We start from the raw sequence: 25,319 nt of genomic DNA, 5'->3' as shown, positions 1-25,319 counted from the left end.
TTGAAGGAGGTGGAGGTGGAGGTGGAGATGGTGGTTGTACAGGTTGACGTGTTGAAGGAGGTGGAGGTGGAGATGGTGGTTGTACTGTTTGGGGTGTTGAAGGAGGTGGAGGTGGAGATGGTGGTTGTACTGTTTGGGTTGTTGAAGGAGGTGGAGGTGGAGATGGTGGTTGTACTGTTTGGGGTGTTGAAGGAGGTGGAGATGGAGATGGTGGTTGTACTGTTTGGGGTGTTGAAGGAGGTGGAGGTGGAGATGGTGGTTGTACAGGTTGACGTGTTGAAGGAGGTGGAGGTGGAGATGGTGGTTGTACTGTTTGGGGTGTTGAAGGAGGTGGAGGTGGAGATGGTGGTTGTACAGGTTGACGTGTTGAAGGAGGTGGAGGTGGAGATGGTGGTTGTACAGGTTGACGTGTTGAAGGAGGTGGAGGTGGAGATGGTGGTTGTACAGTTTGACGTGTTGAAGGAGGTGGAGGTGGATATGGTGGTTGTACTGTTTGGGGTGTTGAAGGAGGTGGAGGTGCAGGTGGAGATGGTGGTTGTACTGTTTGGGGTGTTGAAGGAGGTGGAGGTGGAGATGGTGGTTGTACAGTTTGATGTGTTGAAGGAGGTGGAGGTGGAGATGGTGGTTGTACAGGTTGACGTGTTGAAGGAGGTGGAGGTGGAGATGGTGGTTGTACTGTTTGGGGTGTTGAAGGAGGTGGAGGTGGAGATGGTGGTTGTACAGTTTGATGTGTTGAAGGAGGTGGAGGTGGAGATGGTGGTTGTACAGGTTGACGTGTTGAAGGAGGTGGAGGTGGAGATGGTGGTTGTACTGTTTGGGGTGTTGAAGGAGGTGGAGGTGGAGGTGGAGATGGTGGTTGTACTGTTTGGGGTGTTGAAGGAGGTGGAGGTGGAGATGGTGGTTGTACTGTTTGGGGTGTTGAAGGAGGTGGAGGTGGAGATGGTGGTTGTACTGTTTGGGGTGTTGAAGGAGGTGGAGGTGGAGATGGTGGTTGTAGAGTTTGACGTGTTGAAGTAGGTGGAGGTGGAGATGTTGGTTGTACTGTTTGGGGTGTTGAAGGAGGTGGAGGTGGAGATGGTGGTTGTACTGTTTGGGTTGTTGAAGGAGGTGGAGGTGGAGATGGTGGTTGTACAGTTTGACGTGTTGAAGGAGGTGGAGGTGGAGATGGTGGTTGTACTGTTTGGGGTGTTGAAGGAGGTGGAGGGGGAGGTGGAGATGGTGGTTGTACTGTTTGGGGTGTTGAAGGAGGTGGAGGTGGAGGTGGAGATGGTGGTTGTACAGTTTGATGTGTTGAAGGAGGTGGAGGTGGAGATGGTGGTTGTACTGTTTGGGGTGTTGAAGGAGGTGGAGGTGGAGATGGTGGTTGTAGAGTTTGACGTGTTGAAGTAGGTGGAGGTGGAGATGGTGGTTGTACTGTTTGGGGTGTTGAAGGAGGTGGAGGTGGAGACGGTGGTTGTACTGTTTGGGGTGTTGAAGGAGGTGGAGGTGGAGGTGGAGATGGTGGTTGTACTGTTTGGGGTGTTGAAGGAGGTGGAGGTGGAGATGGTGGTTGTACAGGTTGATGTGTTGAAGGAGGTGGAGGTGGAGATGGAGATGGTGGTTGTACAGTTTGACGTGTTGAAGGAGGTGGAGGTGGAGATGGCGGTTGTACTGTTTGGGGTGTTGAAGGAGGTGGAGGTGGAGATGGTGGTTGTACTGTTTGGGGTGTTGAAGGAGGTGGAGGTGGAGATGGTGGTTGTACTGTTTGGGGTGTTGAAGGAGGTGGAGGTGGAGGTGGAGATGGTGGTTGTACTGTTTGGGGTGTTGAAGGAGGTGGAGGTGGAGGTGGAGATGGTGGTTGTACTGTTTGGGTTGTTGAAGTAGGTGGAGGTGGAGATGGTGGTTGTACTGTTTGGGGTGTTGAAGGAGGTGGAGGTGGAGATGGTGGTTGTACTGTTTGGGTTGTTGAAGGAGGTGGAGGTGGAGATGGTGGTTGTACAGTTTGACGTGTTGAAGGAGGTGGAGGTGGAGATGGTGGTTGTACTGTTTGGGGTGTTGAAGGAGGTGGAGGTGGAGGTGGAGATGGTGGTTGTACAGTTTGACGTGTTGAAGGAGGAGGAGGTGGAGATGGTGGTTGTACTGTTTGGGGTGTTGAAGGAGGTGGAGGTGGAGATGGTGGTTGTACTGTTTGGGGTGTTGAAGGAGGTGGAGGTGGAGATGGTGGTTGTACAGTTTGACGTGTTGAAGGAGGTGGAGGTGGAGATGGTGGATGTAGAGTTTGACGTGTTGAAGGAGGTGGAGGTGGAGATGGTGGTTGTACTGTTTGGGGTGTTGAAGGAGGTGGAGGTGGAGATGGTGGTTGTACAGGTTGACGTGTTGAAGGAGGTGGAGGTGGAGATGGTGGTTGTACTGTTTGGAGTGTTGAAGGAGGTGGAGGTGGAGGTGGAGATGGTGGTTGTACTGTTTGGGGTGTTGAAGGAGGTGGATGTGGAGATGGTGGTTGTACTGTTTGGGGTGTTGAAGGAGGTGGAGGTGGAGATGGTGGTTGTACTGTTTGGGGTGTTGAAGGAGGTGGAGGTGGAGGTGGAGATGGTGGTTGTACTGTTTGGGGTGTTGAAGGAGGTGGAGGTGGTGATGGTGGTTGTACGGTTTGGGGTGTTGAAGGAGGAGGAGGTGGAGATGGTGGTTGTACTGTTTGGGGTGTTGAAGTAGGTGGAGGTGGAGATGGTGGTTGTACTGTTTGGGTTGTTGAAGGAGGCGGAGGTGGAGATGGTGGTTGTACTGTTTGGGGTGTTGAAGGAGGTGGAGGTGGAGATGGTGGTTGTACTGTTTGGGGTGTTGAAGGAGGTGGAGGTGGAGGTGGAGATGGTGGTTGTACTGTTTGGGGTGTTGAAGGAGGTGGAGGTGGAGGTGGAGATGGTGGTTGTACTGTTTGGGTTGTTGAAGTAGGTGGAGGTGGAGATGGTGGTTGTACTGTTTGGGGTGTTGAAGGAGGTGGAGGTGGAGATGGTGGTTGTACTGTTTGGGGTGTTGAAGGAGGTGGAGGTGGAGATGGTGGTTGTACTGTTTGGGGTGTTGAAGGAGGTGGAGGTGGAGATGGTGGTTGTACAGTTTGACGAGTTGAAGGAGGTGGAGGTGGAGATGGTGGTTGTAGAGTTTGACGTGTTGAAGGAGGTGGAGGTGGAGATGGTGGTTGTACTGTTTGGGGTGTTGAAGGAGGTGGAGGTGGAGATGGTGGTTGTACAGGTTGACGTGTTGAAGGAGGTGGAGGTGGAGATGGTGGTTGTACTGTTTGGAGTGTTGAAGGAGGTGGAGGTGGAGGTGGAGATGGTGGTTGTACTGTTTGGGGTGTTGAAGGAGGTGGATGTGGAGATGGTGGTTGTACTGTTTGGGGTGTTGAAGGAGGTGGAGGTGGAGATGGTGGTTGTACTGTTTGGGTTGTTGAAGGAGGTGGAGGTGGAGGTGGAGATGGTGGTTGTACTGTTTGGGGTGTTGAAGGAGGTGGAGGTGGTGATGGTGGTTGTACGGTTTGGGGTGTTGAAGGAGGAGGAGGTGGAGATGGTGGTTGTACTGTTTGGGGTGTTGAAGTAGGTGGAGGTGGAGATGGTGGTTGTACTGTTTGGGTTGTTGAAGGAGGCGGAGGTGGAGATGGTGGTTGTACTGTTTGGGGTGTTGAAGGAGGTGGAGGTGGAGATGGTGGTTGTACAGTTTGGGGTGTTGAAGGAGGTTGGAGGTGGAGATGGTGGTTGTACTGTTTGGGGTGTTGAAGGAGGTGGAGGTGGAGGTGGAGATGGTGGTTGTACTGTTTGGGTTGTTGAAGGAGGTGGAGGTGGAGATGGTGGTTGTACAGTTTGACGTGTTGAAGGAGGTGGAGATGGAGATGGTGGTTGTACTGTTTGGGGTGTTGAAGGAGATAGAGGTGGAGATGGTGGTTGTACTGTTTGGGGTGTTGAAGGAGGTGGAGGTGGAGATGGTGGTTGTACAGTTTGACGTGTTGAAGGAGGTGGAGGTGGAGATGGTGGTTGTACAGTTTGACGTGTTGAAGGAGGTGGAGGTGGAGATGGTGGTTGTACTGTTTGGGGTGTTGAAGGAGGTGGAGATGGTGGTTGTACTGTTTGGGGTGTTGAAGGAGGTGGAGATGGAGATGGTGGTTGTACTGTTTGGGGTGTTGAAGGAGGTGGAGGTGGAGATGGAGATGGTGGTTGTACTGTTTGGGGTGTTGAAGGAGGTGGAGGTGGAGATGGTGGTTGTACTGTTTGACGTGTTGAAGGAGATGGAGATGGAGATGGTGGTTGTACTGTTTGGGGTGTTGAAGGAGGTGGAGGTGGAGGTGGAGATGGTGGTTGTACTGTTTGGGGTGTTGAAGGAGGTGGAGGTGGAGATGGTGGTTGTACAGTTTGACGTGTTGAAGGAGGTGGAGGTGGAGATGGTGGTTGTACTGTTTGGGTTGTTGAAGGAGGTGGAGGTGGAGATGGAGATGGTGGTTGTACTGTTTGGGGTGTTGAAGGAGGTGGAGGTGGAGATGGTGGTTGTACAGTTTGACGTGTTGAAGGAGGTGGAGGTGGAGATGGTGGTTGTACTGTTTGGGGTGTTGAAGGAGGTGGAGGTGGAGGTGGAGATGGTGGTTGTACTGTTTGAGGTGTTGAAGGAGGTGGAGGTGGAGATGGTGGTTGTACTGTTTGACGTGTTGAAGGAGGTGGAGGTGGAGATGGTGGTTGTACTGTTTGGGGTGTTGAAGGAGGTGGAGGTGGAGATGGTGGTTGTACTGTTTGACGTGTTGAAGGAGGTGGAGGTGGAGATGGTGGTTGTACTGTTTGACGTGTTGAAGGAGGTGGAGGTGGAGATGGTGGTTGTACTGTTTGGGGTGTTGAAGGAGGTGGAGGTGGAGATGGTGGTTGTACTGTTTGGGTTGTTGAAGGAGGTGGAGGTGGAGATGGTGGTTGTACAGTTTGGGGTGTTGAAGGAGGGTGGAGGTGGAGATGGTGGTTGTTCTGTTTGGGGTGTTGAAGGAGGTGGAGGTGGAGGTGGAGATGGTGGTTGTACTGTTTGGGGTGTTGAAGGAGGTGGACGAGGAGATGGTGGTTGTACTGTTTGGGGTGTTGAAGGAGGTGGAGATGGAGATGGTGGTTGTACTGTTTTGGGTGTTGAAGTAGGTGGAGGTGGAGATGGTGGTTGTACTGTTTGGGGTGTTGAAGGAGGTGGAGGTGGAGATGGTGGTTGTACTGTTTGGGTTGTTGAAGGAGGTGGAGGTGGAGATGGTGGTTGTACTGTTTGGGGTGTTGAAGGAGGTGGAGATGGAGATGGTGGTTGTACTGTTTGGGGTGTTGAAGGAGGTGGAGGTGGAGATGGTGGTTGTACAGGTTGACGTGCTGAAGGAGGTGGAGGTGGAGATGGTGGTTGTACTGTTTGGGTTGTTGAAGGAGATGGAGATGGAGATGGTGGTTGTACTGTTTGACGTGTTGAAGGAGGTGGAGGTGGAGATGGTGGTTGTACAGTTTGACGTGTTGAAGGAGGTGGAGGTGGAGATGGTGGTTGTGCTGCTTGGGGTGTTGAAGGAGGTGGATGTGGAGATGGTGGTTGTACTGTTTGGGTTGTTGAAGGAGGTGGAGAAGGAGATGGTGGTTGTACTGTTTGGGTTGTTGAAGGAGGTGGAGGTGGAGATGGTGGTTGTACTGTTTGGGTTGTTGAAGGAGGTGGAGGTGGAGATGGTGGTTGTACAGTTTGACGTGTTGAAGGAGGTGGAGGTGGAGATGGTGGTTGTACTGTTTGGGGTGTTGAAGGAGGTGGAGGTGGAGGTGGAGATGGTGGTTGTACAGTTTGACGTGTTGAAGGAGGAGGAGGTGGAGATGGTGGTTGTGCTGTTTGGGGTGTTGAAGGAGGTGGATGTGGAGATGGTGGTTGTACTGTTTGGGTTGTTGAAGGAGGTGGAGGTGGAGATGGTGGTTGTACTGTTTGGGGTGTTGAAGGAGGTGGAGGTGGAGATGGTGGTTGTACTTTTTGGGTTGTTGAAGGAGGTGGAGGTGGAGATGGTGGTTGTACAGTTTGACGTGTTGAAGGAGGTGGAGGTGGAGATGGTGGTTGTACTGTTTGGGGTGTTGAAGGAGGTGGAGGTGGAGGTGGAGATGGTGGTTGTACAGTTTGACGTGTTGAAGGAGGAGGAGGTGGAGATGGTGGTTGTACTGTTTGGGGTGTTGAAGGAGGTGGAGGTGGAGATGGTGGTTGTACTGTTTGCGGTGTTGAAGGAGGTGGAGGTGGAGATGGTGGTTGTACAGTTTGACGTGTTGAAGGAGGTGGAGGTGGAGATGGTGGTTGTAGAGTTTGACGTGTTGAAGGAGGTGGAGGTGGAGATGGTGGTTGTACTGTTTGGGGTGTTGAAGGAGGTGGAGGTGGAGATGGTGGTTGTACAGGTTGACGTGTTGAAGGAGGTGGAGGTGGAGATGGTGGTTGTACAGTTTGGGGTGTTGAAGGAGGTTGGAGGTGGAGATGGTGGTTGTACTGTTTGGGGTGTTGAAGGAGGTGGAGGTGGAGGTGGAGATGGTGGTTGTACTGTTTGGGTTGTTGAAGGAGGTGGAGGTGGAGATGGTGGTTGTACAGTTTGACGTGTTGAAGGAGGTGGAGATGGAGATGGTGGTTGTACTGTTTGGGGTGTTGAAGGAGATAGAGGTGGAGATGGTGGTTGTACTGTTTGGGGTGTTGAAGGAGGTGGAGGTGGAGATGGTGGTTGTACAGTTTGACGTGTTGAAGGAGGTGGAGGTGGAGATGGTGGTTGTACAGTTTGACGTGTTGAAGGAGGTGGAGGTGGAGATGGTGGTTGTACTGTTTGGGGTGTTGAAGGAGGTGGAGATGGTGGTTGTACTGTTTGGGGTGTTGAAGGAGGTGGAGATGGAGATGGTGGTTGTACTGTTTGGGGTGTTGAAGGAGGTGGAGGTGGAGATGGAGATGGTGGTTGTACTGTTTGGGGTGTTGAAGGAGGTGGAGGTGGAGATGGTGGTTGTACTGTTTGACGTGTTGAAGGAGATGGAGATGGAGATGGTGGTTGTACTGTTTGGCGTGTTGAAGGAGATGGAGATGGAGATGGTGGTTGTACTGTTTTGGGTGTTGAAGTAGGTGGAGGTGGAGATGGTGGTTGTACTGTTTGGGGTGTTGAAGGAGGTGGAGGTGGAGATGGTGGTTGTACTGTTTGGGTTGTTGAAGGAGGTGGAGGTGGAGATGGTGGTTGTCCTGTTTGGGGTGTTGAAGGAGGTGGAGATGGAGATGGTGGTTGTACTGTTTGGGGTGTTGAAGGAGGTGGAGGTGGAGATGGTGGTTGTACAGGTTGACGTGTTGAAGGAGGTGGAGGTGGAGATGGTGGTTATACTGTTTGGGTTGTTGAAGGAGATGGAGATGGAGATGGTGGTTGTACTGTTTGACTTGTTGAAGGAGGTGGAGGTGGAGATGGTGGTTGTACAGTTTGACGTGTTGAAGGAGGTGGAGGTGGAGATGGTGGTTGTGCTGCTTGGGGTGTTGAAGGAGGTGGATGTGGAGATGGTGGTTGTACTGTTTGGGTTGTTGAAGGAGGTGGAGGTGGAGATGGTGGTTGTACTGTTTGGGTTGTTGAAGGAGGTGGAGGTGGAGATGGTGGTTGTACTGTTTGGGTTGTTGAAGGAGGTGGAGGTGGAGATGGTGGTTGTACAGTTTGACGTGTTGAAGGAGGTGGAGGTGGAGATGGTGGTTGTACTGTTTGGGGTGTTGAAGGAGGTGGAGGTGGAGGTGGAGATGGTGGTTGTACAGTTTGACGTGTTGAAGGAGGAGGAGGTGGAGATGGTGGTTGTGCTGTTTGGGGTGTTGAAGGAGGTGGATGTGGAGATGGTGGTTGTACTGTTTGGGTTGTTGAAGGAGGTGGAGGTGGAGATGGTGGTTGTACTGTTTGGGGTGTTGAAGGAGGTGGAGGTGGAGATGGTGGTTGTACTTTTTGGGTTGTTGAAGGAGGTGGAGGTGGAGATGGTGGTTGTACAGTTTGACGTGTTGAAGGAGGTGGAGGTGGAGATGGTGGTTGTACTGTTTGGGGTGTTGAAGGAGGTGGAGGTGAAGGTGGAGATGGTGGTTGTACAGTTTGACGTGTTGAAGGAGGAGGAGGTGGAGATGGTGGTTGTACTGTTTGGGGTGTTGAAGGAGGTGGAGGTGGAGATGGTGGTTGTACTGTTTGGGGTGTTGAAGGAGGTGGAGGTGGAGATGGTGGTTGTACAGTTTGACGTGTTGAAGGAGGTGGAGGTGGAGATGGTGGTTGTACTGTTTGAGGTGTTGAAGTAGGTGGAGGTGGAGATGGTGGTTGTACTGTTTGACGTGTTGAAGGAGGTGGAGGTGGAGATGGTGGTTGTACTGTTTGGGGTGTTGAAGGAGGTGGAGGTGGAGATGGTGGTTGTACTGTTTGACGTGTTGAAGGAGGTGGAGGTGGAGATGGTGGTTGTACTGTTTGACGTGTTGAAGGAGGTGGAGGTGGAGATGGTGGTTGTACTGTTTGGGGTGTTGAAGGAGGTGGAGGTCGAGATGGTGGTTGTACTGTATGGATTGTTGAAGGAGGTGGAGGTGGAGATGGTGGTTGTACAGTTTGGGGTGTTGAAGGAGGTTGGAGGTGGAGATGGTGGTTGTACTGTTTGGGGTGTTGAAGGAGGTGGAGGTGGAGGTGGAGATGGTGGTTGTACTGTTTGGGGTGTTGAAGGAGGTGGAGGTGGAGATGGTGGTTGTACTGTTTGACGTGTTGAAGGAGGTGGAGGTGGAGATGGTGGTTGTACTGTTTGACGTGTTGAAGGAGGTGGAGGTGGAGATGGTGGTTGTACTGTTTGGGGTGTTGAAGGAGGTGGAGGTCGAGATGGTGGTTGTACTGTATGGATTGTTGAAGGAGGTGGAGGTGGAGATGGTGGTTGTACAGTTTGGGGTGTTGAAGGAGGTTGGAGGTGGAGATGGTGGTTGTACTGTTTGGGGTGTTGAAGGAGGTGGAGGTGGAGATGGAGATGGTGGTTGTACTGTTTGGGGTGTTGAAGGAGGTGGAGGTGGAGATGGTGGTTGTACTGTTTGACGTGTTGAAGGAGATGGAGATGGAGATGGTGGTTGTACTGTTTGGGGTGTTGAAGGAGGTGGAGGTGGAGGTGGAGATGGTGGTTGTACTGTTTGGGGTGTTGAAGGAGGTGGAGGTGGAGATGGTGGTTGTACTGTTTGGGGTGTTGAAGGAGGTGGAGGTGGAGATGGTGGTTGTACAGTTTGACGTGTTGAAGGAGGTGGAGGTGGAGATGGTGGTTGTAGAGTTTGACGTGTTGAAGGAGGTGGAGGTGGAGATGGTGGTTGTACTGTTTGGGGTGTTGAAGGAGGTGGAGGTGGAGATGGTGGTTGTACAGGTTGACGTGTTGAAGGAGGTGGAGGTAGAGATGGTGGTTGTACTGTTTGGAGTGTTGAAGGAGGTGGAGGTGGAGGTGGAGATGGTGGTTGTACTGTTTGGGGTGTTGAAGGAGGTGGATGTGGAGATGGTGGTTGTACTGTTTGGGGTGTTGAAGGAGGTGGAGGTGGAGATGGTGGTTGTACTGTTTGGGTTGTTGAAGGAGGTGGAGGTGGAGGTGGAGATGGTGGTTGTACTGTTTGGGGTGTTGAAGGAGGTGGAGGTGGTGATGGTGGTTGTACTCTTTGGGGTGTTGAAGGAGGTGGAGGTGGAGATGGTGGTTGTACAGTTTGGGGTGTTGAAGGAGGTTGGAGGTGGAGATGGTGGTTGTACTGTTTGGGGTGTTGAAGGAGGTGGAGGTGGAGGTGGAGATGGTGGTTGTACTGTTTGGGGTGTTGAAGGAGGTGGAGGTGGTGATGGTGGTTGTACTGTTTGGGGTGTTGAAGGAGGTGGAGGTGGAGATGGTGGTTGTATTGTTTGGGGTGTTGAAGTAGGTGGAGGTGGAGATGGTGGTTGTACTGTTTGGGTTGTTGAAGGAGGCGGAGGTGGAGATGGTGGTTGTACTGTTTGGGGTGTTGAAGGAGGTGGAGGTGGAGATGGTGGTTGTACAGTTTGGGGTGTTGAAGGAGGTTGGAGGTGGAGATGGTGGTTGTACTGTTTGGGGTGTTGAAGGAGGTGGAGGTGGAGGTGGAGATGGTGGTTGTACTGTTTGGGTTGTTGAAGGAGGTGGAGGTGGAGATGGTGGTTGTACAGTTTGACGTGTTGAAGGAGGTGGAGATGGAGATGGTGGTTGTACTGTTTGGGGTGTTGAAGGAGATAGAGGTGGAGATGGTGGTTGTACTGTTTGGGATGTTGAAGGAGGTGGAGGTGGAGATGGTGGTTGTACAGTTTGACGTGTTGAAGGAGGTGGAGGTCGAGATGGTGGTTGTACAGTTTGACGTGTTGAAGGAGGTGGAGGTGGAGATGGTGGTTGTACTGTTTGGGGTGTTGAAGGAGGTGGAGGTGGAGATGGTGGTTGTACTGTTTGGGGTGTTGAAGGAGGTGGAGATGGTGGTTGTACTGTTTGGGGTTTTGAAGGAGGTGGAGATGGAGATGGTGGTTGTACTGTTTGGGGTGTTGAAGGAGGTGGAGGTGGAGATGGAGATGGTGGTTGTACTGTTTGGGGTGTTGAAGGAGGTGGAGGTGGAGATGGTGGTTGTACTGTTTGACGTGTTGAAGGAGATGGAGATGGAGATGGTGGTTGTACTGTTTGGGGTGTTGAAGGAGGTGGAGGTGGAGGTGGAGATGGTGGTTGTACTGTTTGGGGTGTTGAAGGAGGTGGAGGTGGAGATGGTGGTTGTACAGTTTGACGTGTTGAAGGAGGTGGAGGTGGAGATGGTGGTTGTACTGTTTGGGTTGTTGAAGGAGGTGGAGGTGGAGATGGAGATGGTGGTTGTACTGTTTGGGGTGTTGAAGGAGGTGGAGGTGGAGATGGTGGTTGTACAGTTTGACGTGTTGAAGGAGGTGGAGGTGGAGATGGTGGTTGTACTGTTTGGGCTGTTGAAGGAGGTGGAGGTGGAGGTGGAGATGGTGGTTGTACTGTTTGAGGTGTTGAAGGAGGTGGAGGTGGAGATGGTGGTTGTACTGTTTGAGGTGTTGAAGTAGGTGGAGGTGGAGATGGTGGTTGTACTGTTTGACGTGTTGAAGGAGGTGGAGGTGGAGATGGTGGTTGTACTGTTTGGGGTGTTGAAGGAGGTGGAGGTGGAGATGGTGGTTGTACTGTTTGACGTGTTGAAGGAGGTGGAGGTGGAGATGGTGGTTGTACTGTTTGACGTGTTGAAGGAGGTGGAGGTGGAGATGGTGGTTGTACTGTTTGGGGTGTTGAAGGAGGTGGAGGTCGAGATGGTGGTTGTACTGTATGGATTGTTGAAGGAGGTGGAGGTGGAGATGGTGGTTGTACAGTTTGGGGTGTTGAAGGAGGTTGGAGGTGGAGATGGTGGTTGTACTGTTTGGGGTGTTGAAGGAGGTGGAGGTGGAGGTGGAGATGGTGGTTGTACTGTTTGGGGTGTTGAAGGAGGTGGAGGTGGAGATGGTGGTTGTACTGTTTGGGGTGTTGAAGGAGGTGGAGATGGAGATGGTGGTTGTACTGTTTTGGGTGTTGAAGGAGGTGGAGGTGGAGATGGAGATGGTGGTTGTACTGTTTGGGGTGTTGAAGGAGGTGGAGGTGGAGGTGGAGATGGTGGTTGTACTGTTTGGGGTGTTGAAGGAGGTGGAGGTGGAGGTGGAGATGGTGGTTGTACTGTTTGGGGTGTTGAAGGAGGTGGAGGTGGAGGTGGAGATGGTGGTTGTACTGTTTGGGGTGTTGAAGGAGGGGGAGATGGTGGTTGTACAGGTTGACGTGTTGAAGGAGGTGGAGGTGGAGATGGTGGTTGTACTGTTTGGGGTGTTGAAGGAGGTGGAGGTGGAGATGGTGGTTGTACTGTTTGGGTTGTTGAAGGAGGTGGAGGTGGAGGTGGAGATGGTGGTTGTACAGTTTGGGGTGTTGAAGGAGGTGGAGGTGGAGATGGAGATGGTGGTTGTAGAGTTTGGGGTGTTGAAGGAGGTGGAGGTGGAGGTGGAGATGGTGGTTGTACTGTTTGGGGTGTTGAAGGAGGTGGAGGTGGAGATGGTGGTTGTACTGTTTGGGGTGTTGAAGGAGGTGGAGGTGGAGATGGTGGTTGTACAGTTTGACGTGTTGAAGGAGGTGGAGGTGGAGATGGTGGTTGTAGAGTTTGACGTGTTGAAGGAGGTGGAGGTGGAGATGGTGGTTGTACTGTTTGGGGTGTTGAAGGAGGTGGAGGTGGAGATGGTGGTTGTACAGGTTGACGTGTTGAAGGAGGTGGAGGTAGAGATGGTGGTTGTACTGTTTGGAGTGTTGAAGGAGGTGGAGGTGGAGGTGGAGATGGTGGTTGTACTGTTTGGGGTGTTGAAGGAGGTGGATGTGGAGATGGTGGTTGTACTGTTTGGGGTGTTGAAGGAGGTGGAGGTGGAGATGGTGGTTGTACTGTTTGGGTTGTTGAAGGAGGTGGAGGTGGAGGTGGAGATGGTGGTTGTACTGTTTGGGGTGTTGAAGGAGGTGGAGGTGGTGATGGTGGTTGTACTCTTTGGGGTGTTGAAGGAGGTGGAGGTGGAGATGGTGGTTGTACAGTTTGGGGTGTTGAAGGAGGTTGGTGGTGGAGATGGTGGTTGTACTGTTTGGGGTGTTGAAGGAGGTGGAGGTGGAGGTGGAGATGGTGGTTGTACTGTTTGGGGTGTTGAAGGAGGTGGAGGTGGTGATGGTGGTTGTACTGTTTGGGGTGTTGAAGGAGGTGGAGGTGGAGATGGTGGTTGTACTGTTTGGGGTGTTGAAGTAGGTGGAGGTGGAGATGGTGGTTGTACTGTTTGGGTTGTTGAAGGAGGCGGAGGTGGAGATGGTGGTTGTACTGTTTGGGGTGTTGAAGGAGGTGGAGGTGGAGATGGTGGTTGTACAGGTTGACGTTTTGAAGGAGGTGGAGGTGGAGATGGTGGTTGTACTGTTTGGAGTGTTGAAGGAGGTGGAGGTGGAGGTGGAGATGGTGGTTGTACTGTTTGGGGTGTTGAAGGAGGTGGATGTGGAGATGGTGGTTGTACTGTTTGGGGTGTTGAAGGAGGTGGAGGTGGAGATGGTGGTTGTACTGTTTGGGTTGTTGAAGGAGGTGGAGGTGGAGGTGGAGATGGTGGTTGTACTGTTTGGGGTGTTGAAGGAGGTGGAGCTGGTGATGGTGGTTGTACTGTTTGGGGTGTTGAAGGAGGTGGAGGTGGAGATGGTGGTTGTACAGTTTGGGGTGTTGAAGGAGGTTGGAGGTGGAGATGGTGGTTGTACTGTTTGGGGTGTTGAAGGAGGTGGAGCTGGAGGTGGAGATGGTGGTTGTACTGTTTGGGGTGTTGAAGGAGGTGGAGGTGGAGATGGTGGTTGTACTGTTTGGGGTGTTGAAGGAGGTGGAGGTGGAGATGGTGGTTGTACTGTTTGGGGTGTTGAAGGAGGTGGAGATGGTGGTTGTACTGTTTGGGGTGTTGAAGGAGGTGGAGGTGGAGATGGTGGTTGTACTGTTTGGGGTGTTGAAGGAGGTGGAGGTGGAGATGGTGGTTGTACTGTTTGGGTTGTTGAAGGAGGTGGAGGTGGAGATGGTGGTTGTACAGTTTGGGGTGTTGAAGGAGGTTGGAGGTGGTGATGGTGGTTGTACTGTTTGGGGTGTTGAAGGAGGTGGAGGTGGAGGTGGAGATGGTGGTTGTACAGGTTGACGTGTTTAAGGAGGTGGAGGTGGAGATGGTGGTTGTACTGTTTGGGGTGTTGAAGGAGGTGGAGGTGGAGGTGGAGATGGTGGTTGTACTGTTTGGGGTGTTGAAGGAGGTGGAGGTGGAGGTGGAGATGGTGGTTGTACTGTTTGGGGTGTTGAAGGAGGTGGAGGTGGAGATGGTGGTTGTACAGTTTGACGTGTTGAAGGAGGTGGAGGTGGAGATGGTGGTTGTAGAGTTTGACGTGTTGAAGGAGGTGGAGGTGGAGATGGTGGTTGTACTGTTTGGGGTGTTGAAGGAGGTGGAGGTGGAGATGGTGGTTGTACAGTTTGACGTGTTGAAGGAGGTGGAGGTGGAGATGGTGGTTGTAGAGTTTGACGTGTTGAAGGAGGTGGAGGTGGAGATGGTGGTTGTACTGTTTGGGGTGTTGAAGGAGGTGGAGGTGGAGATGGTGGTTGTACAGGTTGACGTGTTGAAGGAGGTGGAGGTGGAGATGGTGGTTGTACTGTTTGGGGTGTTGAAGGAGGTGGAGGTGGAGGTGGAGATGGTGGTTGTACTGTTTGGGGTGTTGAAGGAGGTGGAGGTGGAGGTTGAGATGGTGGTTGTACAGTTTGATGTGTTGAAGGAGGTGGAGGTGGAGATGGTGGTTGTACTGTTTGGGGTGTTGAAGGAGGTGGAGGTGGAGATGGTGGTTGTAGAGTTTGACGTGTTGAAGTAGGTGGAGGTGGAGATGGTGGTTGTACTGTTTGGGGTGTTGAAGGAGGTGGAGGTGGAGATGGTGGTTGTACTGTTTGGGGTGTTGAAGGAGGTGGAGGTGGAGGTGGAGATGGTGGTTGTACTGTTTGGGGTGTTGAAGGAGGTGGAGGTGGAGATGGTGGTTGTACAGGTTGATGTGTTGAAGGAGGTGGAGGTGGAGATGGTGGTTGTACAGTTTGACGTGTTGAAGGAGGTGGAGGTGGAGATGGTGGTTGTACTGTTTGGGGTGTTGAAGGAGGTGGAGGTGGAGATGGTGGTTGTACTGTTTGGGGTGTTGAAGGAGGTGGAGGTGGAGATGGTGGTTGTACTGTTTGGGGTGTTGAAGGAGGTGGAGGTGGAGGTGGAGATGGTGGTTGTACTGTTTGGGGTGTTGAAGGAGGTGGAGATGGTGGTTGTACTGTTTGGGTTGTTGAAGTAGGTGGAGGTGGAGATGGTGGTTGTACTGTTTGGGGTGTTGAAGGAGGTGGAGGTGGAGATGGTGGTTGTACAGTTTGGGTTGTTGAAGGAGGTGGAGGTGGAGATGGTGGTTGTACAGTTTGACGTGTTGAAGGAGGTGGAGGTGGAGATGGTGGTTGTACTGTTTGGGGTGTTGAAGGAGGTGGAGGTGGAGGTGGAGATGGTGGTTGTACAGTTTGACGTGTTGAAGGAGGAGGAGGTGGAGATGGTGGTTGTACTGTTTGGGGTGTTGAAGGAGGTGGAGGTGGAGATGGTGGTTGTACTGTTTGGGGTGTTGAAGGAGGTGGAGGTGGAGATGGTGGTTGTACAGTTTGACGTGTTGAAGGAGGTGGAGGTGGAGATGGTGGTTGTAGAGTTTGACGTGTTGAAGGAGGTGGAGGTGGAGATGGTGGTTGTACTGTTTGGGGTGTTGAAGGAGGTGGAGGTGGAGATGGTGGTTGTACAGGTTGACGTGTTGAAGGAGGTGGAGGTGGAGATGGTGGTTGTACTGTTTGGAGTGTTGAAGGAGGTGGAGGTGGAGGTGGAGATGGTGGTTGTACTGTTTGGGGTGTTGAAGGAGGTGGATGTGGAGATGGTGGTTGTACTGTTTGGGGTGTTGAAGGAGGTGGAGGTGGAGATGGTGGTTGTACTGTTTGGGTTGTTGAAGGAGGTGGAGGTGGAGGTGGAGATGGTGGTTGTACTGTTTGGGGTGTTGAAGGAGGTGGAGGTGGAGATGGTGGTTGTACAGTTTGGGGTGTTGAAGGAGGTGGAGGTGGAGATGGTGGTTGTACTGTTTGGGGTGTTGAAGGAGGTGGAGCTGGAGGTGGAGATGGTGGTTGTACTGTTTGGGGTGTTGAAGGAGGTGGAGTTGGAGATGGTGGTTGTACTGTTTGGGGTGTTGAAGGAGGTGGAGGTGGAGATGGTGGTTGTACTGTTTGGGGTGTTGAAGGAGGTGGAGATGGTGGTTGTACTGTTTGGGGTGTTGAAGGAGGTGGAGGTGGAGATGGTGGTTGTACTGTTTGGGGTGTTGAAGGAGGTGGAGGTGGAGATGGTGGTTGTACTGTTTGGGTTGTTGAAGGAGGTGGAGGTGGAGATGGTGGTTGTACAGTTTGGGGTGTTGAAGGAGGTTGGAGGTGGAGATGGTGGTTGTACTGTTTGGGGTGTTGAAGGAGGTGGAGGTGGAGGTGGAGATGGTGGTTGTACTGTTTGGGTTGTTGAAGGAGGTGGAGGTGGAGATGGTGGTTGTACAGTTTGACGTGTTGAAGGAGGTGGAGATGGAGATGGTGGTTGTACTGTTTGGGGTGTTGAAGGAGATAGAGGTGGAGATGGTGGTTGTACTGTTTGGGGTGTTGAAGGAGGTGGAGGTGGAGATGGTGGTTGTACAGTTTGACGTGTTGAAGGAGGTGGAGGTGGAGATGGTGGTTGTACTGTTTGGGGTGTTGAAGGAGGTGGAGGTGGAGATGGTGGTTGTACTGTTTGGGGTGTTGAAGGAGGTGGAGATGGTGGTTGTACTGTTTGGGGTGTTGAAGGAGGTGGAGATGGAGATGGTGGTTGTACTGTTTGGGGTGTTGAAGGAGGTGGAGGTGGAGATGGAGATGGTGGTTGTACTGTTTGGGGTGTTGAAGGAGGTGGAGTTGGAGATGGTGGTTGTACTGTTTGACGTGTTGAAGGAGATGGAGATGGAGATGGTGGTTGTACTGTTTGGGGTGTTGAAGGAGGTGGAGTTGGAGGTGGAGATGGTGGTTGTACTGTTTGGGGTGTTGAAGGAGGTGGAGGTGGAAATGGTGGTTGTACAGTTTGACGTGTTGAAGGAGGTGGAGGTGGAGATGGTGGTTGTACTGTTTGGGTTGTTGAAGGAGGTGGAGGTGGAGATGGAGATGGTGGTTGTACTGTTTGGGGTGTTGAAGGAGGTGGAGGTGGAGATGGTGGTTGTACAGTTTGACGTGTTGAAGGAGGTGGAGGTGGAGATGGTGGTTGTACTGTTTGGGGTGTTGAAGGAGGTGGAGGTGGAGGTGGAGATGGTGGTTGTACTGTTTGAGGTGTTGAAGGAGGTGGAGGTGGAGATGGTGGTTGTACTGTTTGAGGTGTTGATGTAGGTGGAGGTGGAGATGGTGGTTGTACTGTTTGACGTGTTGAAGGAGGTGGAGGTGGAGATGGTGGTTGTACTGTTTGGGGTGTTGAAGGAGGTGGAGGTGGAGATGGTGGTTGTACTGTTTGACGTGTTGAAGGAGGTGGAGGTGGAGATGGTGGTTGTACTGTTTGACGTGTTGAAGGAGGTGGAGGTGGAGATGGTGGTTGTACTGTTTGGGGTGTTGAAGGAGGTGGAGGTGGAGATGGTGGTTGTACTGTTTGGGGTGTTCAAGGAGGTGGAGGTGGAGATGGTGGTTGTACTGTTTGGGGTGTTGAAGGCGGTGGAGGTGGAGATGGTGGTTGTACAGTTTGACGTGTTGAAGGAGGTGGAGGTGGAGATGGTGGTTGTACTGTTTGGGGTGTTGAAGGAGGTGGAGGTGGAGATGGTGGTTGTACTGTTTGGGGTGTTGAAGGAGGTGGAGCTGGAGGTGGAGATGGTGGTTGTACTGTTTGGGGTGTTGAAGGAGGTGGAGGTGGAGATGGTGGTTGTACTGTTTGGGGTGTTGAAGGCGGTGGAGGTGGAGATGGTGGTTGTACAGTTTGACGTGTTGAAGGAGGTGGAGGTGGAGATGGTGGTTGTACAGTTTGGGGTGTTGAAGGAGGTGGAGGTGGAGATGGTGGTTGTACTGTTTGGGGTGTTGAAGGAGGTGGAGCTGGAGGTGGAGATGGTGGTTGTACTGTTTGGGGTGTTGAAGGAGGTGGAGTTGGAGATGGTGGTTGTACTGTTTGGGGTGTTGAAGGAGGTGGAGGTGGAGATGGTGGTTGTACTGTTTGGGGTGTTGAAGGAGGTGGAGATGGTGGTTGTACTGTTTGGGGTGTTGAAGGAGGTGGAGGTGGAGATGGTGGTTGTACTGTTTGGGGTGTTGAAGGAGGTGGAGGTGGAGATGGTGGTTGTACTGTTTGGGTTGTTGAAGGAGGTGGAGGTGGAGATGGTGGTTGTACAGTTTGGGGTGTTGAAGGAGGTTGGAGGTGGAGATGGTGGTTGTACTGTTTGGGGTGTTGAAGGAGGTGGAGGTGGAGGTGGAGATGGTGGTTGTACTGTTTGGGTTGTTGAAGGAGGTGGAGGTGGAGATGGTGGTTGTACAGTTTGACGTGTTGAAGGAGGTGGAGATGGAGATGGTGGTTGTACTGTTTGGGGTGTTGAAGGAGATAGAGGTGGAGATGGTGGTTGTACTGTTTGGGGTGTTGAAGGAGGTGGAGGTGGAGATGGTGGTGGTACAGTTTGACGTGTTGAAGGAGGTGGAGGTGGAGATGGTGGTTGTACTGTTTGGGGTGTTGAAGGAGGTGGAGGTGGAGATGGTGGTTGTACTGTTTGGGGTGTTGAAGGAGGTGGAGATGGTGGTTGTACTGTTTGGGGTGTTGAAGGAGGTGGAGATGGAGATGGTGGTTGTACTGTTTGGGGTGTTGAAGGAGGTGGAGGTGGAGATGGAGATGGTGGTTGTACTGTTTGGGGTGTTGAAGGAGGTGGAGTTGGAGATGGTGGTTGTACTGTTTGACGTGTTGAAGGAGATGGAGATGGAGATGGTGGTTGTACTGTTTGGGGTGTTGAAGGAGGTGGAGGTGTAGGTGGAGATGGTGGTTGTACTGTTTGGGGTGTTGAAGGAGGTGGAGGTGGAAATGGTGGTTGTACAGTTTGACGTGTTGAAGGAGGTGGAGGTGGAGATGGTGGTTGTACTGTTTGGGTTGTTGAAGGAGGTGGAGGTGGAGATGGAGATGGTGGTTGTACTGTTTGGGGTGTTGAAGGAGGTGGAGGTGGAGATGGTGGTTGTACAGTTTGACGTGTTGAAGGAGGTGGAGGTGGAGATGGTGGTTGTACTGTTTGGGGTGTTGAAGGAGGTGGAGGTGGAGGTGGAGATGGTGGTTGTACTGTTTGAGGTGTTGAAGGAGGTGGAGGTGGAGATGGTGGTTGTACTGTTTGAGGTGTTGATGTAGGTGGAGGTGGAGATGGTGGTTGTACTGTTTGACGTGTTGAAGGAGGTGGAGGTGGAGATGGTGGTTGTACTGTTTGGGGTGTTGAAGGAGGTGGAGGTGGAGATGGTGGTTGTACTGTTTGACGTGTTGAAGGAGGTGGAGGTGGAGATGGTGGTTGTACTGTTTGACGTGTTGAAGGAGGTGGAGGTGGAGATGGTGGTTGTACTGTTTGGGGTGTTGAAGGAGGTGGAGGTGGAGATGGTGGTTGTACTGTTTGGGTTGTTGAAGGAGGTGGAGGTGGAGATGGTGGTTGTACTGTTTGGGGTGTTCAAGGAGGTGGAGGTGGAGATGGTGGTTGTACTGTTTGGGGTGTTGAAGGCGGTGGAGGTGGAGATGGTGGTTGTACAGTTTGACGTGTTGAAGGAGGTGGAGGTGGAGATGGTGGTTGTACTGTTTGGGGTGTTGAAGGAGGTGGAGGTGGAGGTGGAGATGGTGGTTGTACTGTTTGACGTGTTGAAGGAGGTGGAGGTGGAGATGGTGGTTGTACAGTTTGGGGTGTTGAAGGAGATAGAGGTGGAGATGGTGGTTGTACAGTTTGGCGTGTTGAAGGAGGTGGAGGTGGAGATGGTGGTTGTACTGTTTGGGGTGTTGAAGGAGATAGAGGTGGAGATGGTGGTTGTACTGTTTGACGTGTTGAAGGAGGTGGAGGTGGAGATGGTGGTTGTACTGTTTGGGGTGTTGAAGGAGGTGGAGGTGGAGGTGGAGATGGTGGTTGTACTGTTTTGGGTGTTGAAGTAGGTGGAGGTGGAGATGGTGGTTGTACTGTTTGGGGTGTTGAAGGAGGTGGAGGTGGAGATGGTGGTTGTACAGTTTGGGGTGTTGAAGGAGGTGGAGGTGGAGGTGGAAATGGTGGTTGTACTGTTTGACGTGTTGAAGGAGGTGGAGGTGGAGATGGTGGTTGTACTGTTTGGGGTGTTGAAGGAGGTGGAGGTGGAGGTGGAGATGGTGGTTGTACTGTTTTGGGTGTTGAAGTAGGTGGAGGTGGAGATGGTGGTTGTACTGTTTGGGGTGTTGAAGGAGGTGGAGGTGGAGATGGTGGTTGTACTGTTTGGGGTGTTGAAGGAGGTGGAGGTGGAGATAGTGGTTGTACTGTTTTGGGTGTTGAAGTAGGTGGAGGTGGAGATGGTGGTTGTACTGTTTGGGGTGTTGAAGTAGGTGGAGGTGGAGATGGTGGTTGTACTGTTTGGGGTGTTGAAGGAGGTGGAGGTGGAGATGGTGGTTGTACTGTTTGGGGTGTTGAAGGAGGTGGAGGTGGAGGTGGAGATGGTGGTTGTACTGTTTGGGGTGTTGAAGGAGATGGAGGTGCAGATGGTGGCTGTACAGTTTGACGTGTTGAAGGAGGTGGAGGTGGAGATGGTGGTTGTACTGTTTGGGGTGTTGAAGGAGGTGGAGGTGGAGATGGTGGTTGTACAGGTTGACGTGTTGAAGGAGGTGGAGGTGGAGGTGGAGATGGTGGTTGTACTGTTTGACGTGTTGAAGGAGTTGGCGATAGAGATGGTGTTTATATTTGTTCTCATCTTCCAAATTTACACACAGTCTTAAACATTTCCAATGGATTGGACGATAGCTAATGTAACCCCGCTAATTAAGTAATTAGAGAGAACATGTGGAACCATTGATCTGTCAGTGGAGGGAGTTGCTGCTATCTATTGCTAAGGAAGTGGTAACAGGCACTTTGAAATAATGTAAAGCTGAGGCATACAACACCATTATAAGTTATCTTTCCAATGTGAATCTTTTATTTAAATGGAAAATAGCAATGAGAATTTTGTCTTTTTCAATAAGTATTGATTAATTAGCCAGATGTTTTAGCAGAGTTAATATAAACTTATGAAGGGGAAATCGTGTCTGATAAATCTATTACAATATTAGACGTGTATCTAATAAAACAGGCAAGGGTAAACCAGTTGATGTGATGTATTTAGACTTTCAGAAATTATCAGTAAATGGTACACATGGGATTATCCAACCAAGTTAGAGTGCATGATTTTGGAGGCAATATTCATGTATGGATTGAGAATTGAAGACAGAAAAAACAGTGAGATTAGGTGGGTGATTTTCAGGTTGGGAGACAGTGACTCTTGAGATCTCGAGAGTTTGCTATGGGTGAAGGCAGCTATTATGAGATAAGGAAAACAAAGAGGTGGTTGCAGGAGAAGAGGAACAGCTGTGGGATCACTTTGAGCAGTGGACTGGGCTGTATTCATGGACTCATCAGGGGATGTAAATGAATACGCCATAGTTGTCATGGAGTTTATAAAAAACATTGCAGGTGTGTGTAACTCCCGGTTTGGCTAGTGGCTTAATCTAGGGAAAGATAGCCCCCAGCCTGGCCAAGTTTAAGAAATCTCATTTGAGTGGATGCTGTGCAATGTGTCCCCTGTTACAAATCAGTACCGCGAAATAATAAACAGTACACAATAAATGATTAAATGATTGAGCTTTATAATTCTTAATTTGACTATGTGGTTAATAAAGAAACAAAGAAAAGGGCCAATTCTCACGAACCAGTCTAATGCACAAACATTGGAGCTCACTGATAAGCCGTTCGTCCACCATCGACCTCCTCCGATCGTCGCTGACCTTTGGACCCTCACTCCAAGTTGACTCTGTCCGGCGGTCTACCAAGTTTCTCCATTCACGTCTTCTCTCCTCATCTTTCCCTGGCCAAAGACCATGAAATTCCTGTTCCCAGACCACGAGAAAGAACAGCATCCCTCTCAATGGATAGTCCCTCCATTCCAAAGCCCTGTTATCTCTAGTCATAACTCAAATGTTGCTGCTGCATTACGTTAGCAGTGAGACCTTACAGCAAGTTACATGTGTTTTTGCTAACTAGATCTTCTGGATGAATTAAGAGATATGCAATTGTTGAAAGCCAGATCAGTACCATTCAGGTTTGCTGACCAAGTTAATTACTAGAGGTCCACATACAATCTCTGGAAAGCAATCTCATATGTGAAGTGAGAATTGCAGACCAAATCTGAATCAATGCTCGACAGGTGTGCAGGGTTTGAATGCCATCACCTCCTATAACTTGAAACCAAGTGACATATAAGACAAGGTTTTGCTTCCAGAGGAGCTCTGTGCTTTTTATGCTCACTCTCACTGTCCAGACATGTAGGTACATTCATACACTTCCACAGCCCCTGATGACCCTGGGATTTCAGTCTCTGAGGCCAGCATGAGAGCATCCTTCAGGAGGGTGAGCCCATAGAAAGCAGCAGGCTGAGATGGGGTACCTGGCCGAGCACTGAAGACCTGTGCTGATCACTGGCTGCAGTGATCACTGAGATCTTTAACCTTTCACTCAGGCCAAGCAGGCTTCAATTATAACTGTGTCCTAGGACCCAGATCTCACACCTCCTTGTGCAACTGAATCTTTGAGTTCCAGCATTTGTAGATTTGCTTGTGTTCGTGTGAGTCCTGATAAAGTGTCTTGGCAAGAAATGAAGACTGTTTACTCTTTTCCATAGATGCTGCCTTCCCTACTGAGTTCCTTCAGCATTCTGTGTGCTTTGATTTCCAGCATCTGCAGATTACCTTGTGGATCCTTGCATTCCTCACTTGCAGGTCCCAGTCAGTTCAGATTGGCAACAACATCCCCTCCACAATCTCCGTCAGCACAGGTGCACCACAAAGCTGTGTGCTGAGCCCCTGCACTTTAGACTTATGGCTGTGAGGCTAAGCAGAGCTCCAGTGCCTTATTTAAGTTTGTTGACAGCATCACCGTTGTTGGTTCGAATCAAAGGTGGCAACAAAACAACACATAATGTAGCAGGAAGACAGAATATCTGGCTGAGTGGTGCCAGAACATGACCTCTCATTCAATATCAGCACCTTCCTTCACTGATATCCCATCCCCACCTTCCTTCAGACATCCAATCCCCATCTTCCTTCAGACATCCCAACCTCATCTTCCTTCAGACATCCCATCCCCACCTTCCTTCAGACATCCCATCCCCATCTTCCTTCAGGAACCCAATCCCCATCTTCCTTCAGACATCCCATCCCCATGTTCCTTCAGAAACCCAATCCCCATCTTCCTTCAGACATCCCATCCCCATGTTCCTTCAGAAACCCAATCCCCATCTTCCTTCAGACATCCCATCACCACCTTCCTTCAGACACCCCATCCCCACCTTCCTTCAAACATCCCATCCCCACCTTCATTCAGACATCCCATCCCCATGTTCCTTCAGAAACCCAATCCCCATCTTCCTTCAGACATCCCATCCCCACCTTCCTTCAGACACCCCATCCCCACCTTCCTTCAAACATCCCATCCCCACCTTCATTCAGACATCCCATCCCCACCTTCATTCAGACACCCAATCCCCATCTTCCTTCAGACATCCCATCCCCACCTTCCTTCAGACTTCCCATCCCCATCTTCCTTCAGACAACCCATCCCCATCTACCTTCAGACATCCCATCCCCACCTTCCTTCAGACTTCCCATCCCCATCTTCCTTCAGACATCCCATCCCCATCTTCCTTCAGACATCCTATCCCCACCTTCCTTCAGACTTCCTATCCCCATCTTCCTTCAGACATCCCATCCCCACCTTCCTTCAGATATCCCATCCCCATCTTCCTTCAGACATCCCATCCCCACCTTCCTTCAGACATCCCATCCCCACCTTCCTTCAGACATCCCATCCCCACCTTCATTCAGACATCCCATCCCCATCTTCCTTCAGACTTCCCATCCCCATCTTCCTTCAGATATCCCATCCCCACCTTCCTTCAGACATCCCATCCCCATCTTCCTTCAGACATCCCATCCCCACCTTCCTTCAGACATCCAATTCCCATCTTCCTTCAGACATCCCATCCCCATCTTCCTTCAGAAACCCAATCCACATCTTCCTTCAGACATCCCATCCCCATGTTCCTTCAGAAACCCAATCCCCATCTTCCTTCAGAAACCCAATCCCCATCTTCCTTCAGAAACCCAATCCCCATGTTCCTTCAGAAACCCAATCCCCATCTTCCTTCAGACATCCCATCCCCACCTTCCTTCAGACACCCCATCCCCACCTTCCTTCAAACATCCCATCCCCACCTTCATTCAGACATCCCATCCCCACGTTCCTTCAGACATCCCATCCCCACCTTCCTTCAGACAACCCATCCCCACCTTCCTTCAAACATCCCATCCCCACCTTCATTCAGACATCCCATCCCCATGTTCCTTCAGAAACCCAATCCCCATCTTCCTTCAGACATCCCATCCCCACCTTCCTTCAGACACCCCATCCCCACCTTCCTTCAAACATCCCATCCCCACCTTCATTCAGACATCCCATCCCCACCTTCATTCAGACACCCAATCCCCATCTTCCTTCAGACACCCCATCCCCACCTTCCTTCAGACACCCCATCCCCACCTTCATTCAGACATCCCATCCCCACCTTCATTCAGACACCCAATCCCCATCTTCCTTCAGACACCCCATCCCCACCTTCCTTCAGACATCCCATCCCCATCTTCCTTCAGACATCCCATCCCCATCTTCCTTCAGACTTCCCATCCCCACCTTCATTCAGACACCCAATCCCCATCATCCTTCAGACATCCCATCCCCATCTTCCTTCAGACAACCCATCCCCATCTACCTTTACAGATATCCCATCCCCATCTTCCTTCAGACATCCCATCCCCACCTTCCTTCAGACATCCCATCCCCATCTTCCTTCAGACATCCCATCCACACCTTCATTCAGACACCCAATCCCCATCTTCCTTCAGACATCCCATCCCCACCTTCCTTCAGACTTCCCATCCCCATCTTCCTTCAGACATCCCATCCCCATCTTCCTTCAGACATCCTATCCCCACATTCCTTCAGACTTCCCATCCCCATCTTCCTTCAGACATCCCATCCCCATCTTCCTTCAGACATCCCAGCTCCTCCTTACTTCAGACATCCCATCCCCATCTTCCTTCAGACATCCCATCCCCATCTTCCTTCACAGACATCCCATCCCCACCTTCCTTCAGACATCCCATCCCCATCTTCCTTCCGACATCCCATCCCCAGACATCCCATCCCCACCTTCCTTCAGACATCCCATCCCCATCTTCCTTCAGACATCCCATCCCCATCTTCCTTCCGACATCCCATCCCCACCTTCCTTCAGACATCCCATCCCCATCTTCCTTCTGACATCCCATCCCCACCTTCCTTCAGACATCCCATCCCCACCTTCCTTCAGACATCCCATCCCCATCTTCCTTCAGACATCCCATCCCCACTTTCCTTCACAGATATCCCATCCCCATCTTCCTTCAGACATCCCATCCCCACCTTCCTTCACAGATATCCCATCCCCATCTTCCTTCAGACATCCCATCCCCATCT

At 51.4% G+C, this 25,319-nt stretch overlaps 1 protein-coding gene and 1 pseudogene across 1 annotated transcript in view; both read right to left on the bottom strand.

Annotated features, from left to right (window-relative positions):
- The window catches only part of LOC132403422 (transmembrane protein 233-like), a 42,608-nt pseudogene extending 19,664 nt beyond the window's left edge, over positions 1-22,944 (bottom strand).
- Positions 1-25,319, bottom strand: part of LOC132404267 (uncharacterized) — a 504,471-nt gene that overhangs the window by 58,392 nt on the left and 420,760 nt on the right. The gene's annotated exons all lie outside the window — the stretch shown is intronic.

The sequence above is a fragment of the Hypanus sabinus genome, chromosome 13 (assembly GCF_030144855.1).
Source record: "Hypanus sabinus isolate sHypSab1 chromosome 13, sHypSab1.hap1, whole genome shotgun sequence".
NCBI classification, from domain to species: domain Eukaryota; kingdom Metazoa; phylum Chordata; class Chondrichthyes; order Myliobatiformes; family Dasyatidae; genus Hypanus; species Hypanus sabinus.
This window is presented reverse-complemented; position numbering and strand designations above follow the sequence as displayed.